The sequence below is a fragment of the Clarias gariepinus genome, chromosome 24 (genome assembly GCF_024256425.1).
Source record: "Clarias gariepinus isolate MV-2021 ecotype Netherlands chromosome 24, CGAR_prim_01v2, whole genome shotgun sequence".
Classification (NCBI taxonomy): domain Eukaryota; kingdom Metazoa; phylum Chordata; class Actinopteri; order Siluriformes; family Clariidae; genus Clarias; species Clarias gariepinus.
Genome location: NC_071123.1, coordinates 23,215,992 through 23,220,770, shown reverse-complemented (window position 1 = coordinate 23,220,770; position 4,779 = coordinate 23,215,992). Strand labels below are relative to the sequence as shown.

The 4,779-nt window shown below is 36.3% G+C and overlaps 1 long non-coding RNA gene across 1 annotated transcript; it reads right to left on the bottom strand.

Moving 5' to 3' along the window:
* Window positions 1-1,465: 1,465 nt before the first annotated feature.
* Window positions 1,466-4,549, bottom strand: LOC128511814 (uncharacterized). The gene is made up of 4 exons (XR_008356212.1): window positions 4,508-4,549; window positions 3,324-3,350; window positions 2,834-2,863; window positions 1,466-1,620 (listed from the first exon to the last, which is right to left on the bottom strand). It is a non-coding gene; the product is annotated as an uncharacterized LOC128511814 (long non-coding RNA).
* Window positions 4,550-4,779: the final 230 nt, after the last annotated feature.

Here is a 4,779-nt window from a genome sequence, read left to right as displayed (position 1 = left end):
CATAGATCCTACTAACCCTCTGCTCTGTGTACGTGAACTGTATGTGAAAAGTAAGATAAAGTATAAATTTTTTTTTTTTATTAAACACTTAAGTGTAGATGGCACTGTTTGTCAGAGAACCCTAGGCCTTAAACCTCAGAGCATTTTATTAGACATTCTTTGCATTATTATGTTTTAGCAAATTTTTTGTGATCAGGGTTGCGTGATATAGAGCGACATTTATTTCAGACACTATAATAAACTGGATTTTATTACAACTTATGTAGGGTTACATAAACAGGGTAAAAGAAAATAGAACATATTTACAAGATCACATGCGATAATTATAATAATAATAATAATAATAATAATAATTTACTAAAATTATTGATGAAAAAACACTCTTGTCAGCAAATATACATTTTATATCAAGGCTATTATATATAATAATATGCACATTTTACATTTTTTTTTTTTTTACAGAGTTTGACATTTTACATCATCATTCTGGTAGTAGGAGAATGTAAATTGTTTAATTGTTTAAAAAATATGAGATAATGATCTTGGAGCAAGACTGAAGACCGAGTTGAGAACTTAAAGTGCACCCCATAGTGAGCCACATTTGAGACACCTTGGAGTTTTCAAGGTTTTCTCAATGAGAAACAGTTTTCTCAGGAGAAACATTTGAGAAGATGGAGAAAATGCCTCAAATCTCATTTAAGTCTCAAAGACTCATTTCTCATTTTTGTCTATGAGGAAAAGAAGTGGCTAATGTGAGATGTCATATTGGAGTAGTGGTGGGCCTATGTGTTTGTACATGTGTGCTAACACTATGCTGCCATTTGGTAAAATTTTAAATAAATGAAAATTTTTTTTATGCTTGTTTGTTTAGGCTAATATCCTGTTAGCCTAGCAGAACTAGGAACCTGGAGGATTACATGTTAGCTAACATACTCTTAGTTTCTCACGCTCATACTTTCAGTTATAGCAAAGGAAATGGGAAGATAGGAGTTAGCAATCCTGTTTTTTCATCATAAATGTAGGAAATTCTCATATTTGTGGTCTGCAAATTAGACATTTCAAAGAAATTTGACTTTGGAGAAAAGAAAACCTTAATCTGATTTATTGTTCATTTGTCTAACTAAAGCTAAAGACTAAAACTAGAAGTGTTTTCCTCAAAAGACTAAACATGGTAAACGCTGTGATGTTTGTCAGTAAACGTGGGAACGCCACGTGTATGCCTTCGGACTGTGGGAGGAAACCGGAGTACATGGAGGAAACTCTGGAGGTGCAAGTCAACTGTGCTAACCACTAAGCCGCCTGTATTATTTTTGTAATACACCCAACAATATAATACATGTTGAGAAATAATGAGGTTAAACCTGATATCAATCAGCAGTATGTACACACAATTAAGGGTTAAAATATAGTTAAACACACTCGCGTGCACAAATATACATCATCGTCAGCTGTTTACAATCACTTGGTAAAGATACTTAAATCAACATGATCATTTTAAATGAGCCAAAACACAAAGAAACACAACGAGGCACAAGACGTCGACTCCTTTTGTTTGGTTAAAGCCAGAAACTCCATTTTTCAGCCTGGAATCCGAAGTTGTATTTTCAGAATTTAAAGGAACTGTGCAAACACAAACAGCAGAAACATACTGATTAATTCAATTCATTTATTTACCTACTTATGTATTTTCTGGTAAACGTAAAAGTTGATCTGGATCATATCCCTTGGATACCCGTCACAGAGTACTACACACACGCATTAATCACCTCATTCACACCTAGTCTAGCCATTCCATCTGGCACTATCTGGGGCAAGGGAGGGGAGACCTGCATGGACACTGGGAAGACATGGTGAACCCGAGCACAGAAGCAAACCAGGAACCCAGGAGCTGTGTGACGTCCTAACGTTTAACCTGCTTTACCGCCAGACTCCCGCTATTAGTGACACTCAGATGAAAACCGTTTTGGTTTGCTCAGAACAGAAACAGAAAGATTGTTTCTGCTTCAGCATTCCATGGCAACTCCCTTTCATAGGAAACCAGTAAACCCAAGATAAAATTATAGATAATAAAGATGTCAACATATGACTCTCTACTTTTATTCTAAGCAAAATTTTTAATTATTGTTTTTTTTTCAAACACTTTTTAGATTATCTTTCCCTCTGAGGAGTGTGATTTCTTCCATGGAATCTGCATTTGGAAAACTGGAAACTGCAGTTTTTACCAAATTTTTACTAATGTCATCCTATCTATAGAAAATAAATGCCACAACAGTTTTTTCTTTTCTCGTGTAGGATAGCAGGAGTTGTTGAGCACTTCAAAAAATAATGTTTTTCCCACTCAGATTTATTTCTCCAAATGCACCCTACCGACAAGACAAGTAGACTATTCCCTGATAATTATAATGTGCATGCTTCATGGTTATGACTTTTATCGTACCCACAAATCCACCAGCCAGGGCTGTTTCTACCATCAAGGATAAAATCAGGCATGTTTTAAGACAATGCAAGTTAAAAGGCCCCATATAAGATTTCTCTTTCTTTTACAAACGTGTGTGATAATGCTCCTACTGAAATACCTCTCAGGTAATTCATATTTTTATACCTCAAAGGAGGAGCTCTTCTTATATGAGTTCACAATAGTGGAAAAAATTTAACTGGCTTTTTAAAAATGTATTGACAAAACCTTATTAAATCTTGCCTTGTTGTACTGATGAGGTGTTAGGTTGAATTACAGTGAAATAACTCAAACTTCTACACATATCATTGATTGATAGTAATGATCTCAAGTTAAAAGGGATCATTGCCTAATTTCAGAAACGTAATAAAGCCTTACCTGCTTCTGTCAGTAGGACAACTTGTACTGCTGTAAAATGAATTGTTGGTATGAGTCAGACTAATAGATTTCATAAGAGAAACAAAATAAGCTTATTACGCACCATATTATAATGAATATTTGTGTGGATTTTAATTCATGCCTAGGTTTAAAGCACTGTGTTCAGAGTCGTCCAAAGTGTAGGACGATATTTTACATAGGGAAATCCACAGTACTGCTTCATATGTAACGTCCCTTGTAGAACCCAGAATTGCTACTCGAACTACTCGTGCACAGAACTCTTCATGGAACATTTTTTACACAGTAGACATATCATTGGTTGATGGTTAGGATATTCGATTAAAATACTGTCTAGACAGTCACAAATGTTCCCAGAAGTGTTTGGACACATACGTAGCTAAGGTAAGACACAGAAAGACTGCAAAAACTGAATACAACCTATATTACTTTATGGAAAATAACAAATAATGTAGTAATAATGAAGCCTTACCTGCTTGTGCCAGTGCTTCATGTCCTGCTGTAAAATCAAAGTCAAATCTTAGTCAAACTAAGAGAATTTATAATAATCAGAGAAACACTATAAACTTAGTATGCTTTAGCCTTTATTGTAACAAATGTTTGTGTAGATTTTAATTTATGCCTAGGTTAAAGCACTGTGTTCAGAGTCGTCCGAAGTCTAGGATGATATTTTCCATAGGGAAAGTCCTAGCTTTCCAAAGAGTGCACTGTCCCGAAACACCCCAGGATGAGCCAATGCCCATTGAACCAGATCACACCAGGTCCTCTTCCTCCTAGAGGTCTCTGGGCAGATAGCCGCAGAGCAGAAGATAGCTTTCCCGCGGCTACCCACCGGGTCCGAGTCGGCGGGGCTCCCATGAGAGGTTCCGGCGGCCCGGTTCATGGTGGAGAATCAAAAAGGGAAGTACTCCATTGTCACCAGGATTATGCCTAATCTACCTGTCCCTCGTCTCCTAGGCAGGAATTGGCCCAGGCAAATGACTGAGAAAAAAGGCGAAAAAAAGAAGAAGGAACAAACAGGTAGACCTAAGCCGAAAATGAGGGCACCCCAATCGGCATGGCTCGTGCAGTCTGCAGGTGCGAAAAGGTGGCAATTTTGCACTGCTCCAGCATGAAGATGCACCTTAAACAAGTATGAGAGGTAGAAGGAGTGATAGAAGACAACGAAGGTGTGCGACCAGCGTCCTACTACCTAATAAAAAATGGATTACTATATTACTACACGAAAAGAAGGGGAGAACCGGTGGATTTATTAGTCATCTCACAAGGGAAAGTGGACATGGTCATGCAGTCCAAATGCACACAGATGTTGACTATAAGTTTGGAAGATGATTATCCAAAATATCACAGCGCGCGAAGGAGAAGAACCATTGCAATCATGTGACGCTCGGAGACAAAGCGAATACGTACTACTCATATTTAAAGACCTTGCTCATTTATCAATTTAAAATTTATTTTAAAATTTTGGTTGTCTTGCAAAACACTGAAAGAACAAGTTTCTCACATTCCAAGGTTCCATTGTATAAACACAATGTTCCCAGAAGTCTTTGTACACATACATATTTAAGGTAAGACACAAGAAGACTGCATACACTGAATACAACCCATATTACTTCATAGAAAAGAGTAAATATTGTAAAAATAATGAAGCATCACCTGCTTGTGTTACTGCTTCATTTCCTGCTGTGGTTTTTCCTGTAAAATAAATTGTTGGTACATTTATTGATTAATAAGTCAAACCAATAGATTTCATAATAATCAGAAAAACAAAATAAGCTTATTATGCACCATGTTAAAATAAACATTTGTTTAGATTTTAATTCAATTTTTTAAAATGAAATGTACTTTTTATTTAAATTTGACTACCTTTATCCTATCTCCGGGAAAGAGAACAAACAAAACAAACAAACAAAAACTTTACAGCAGCC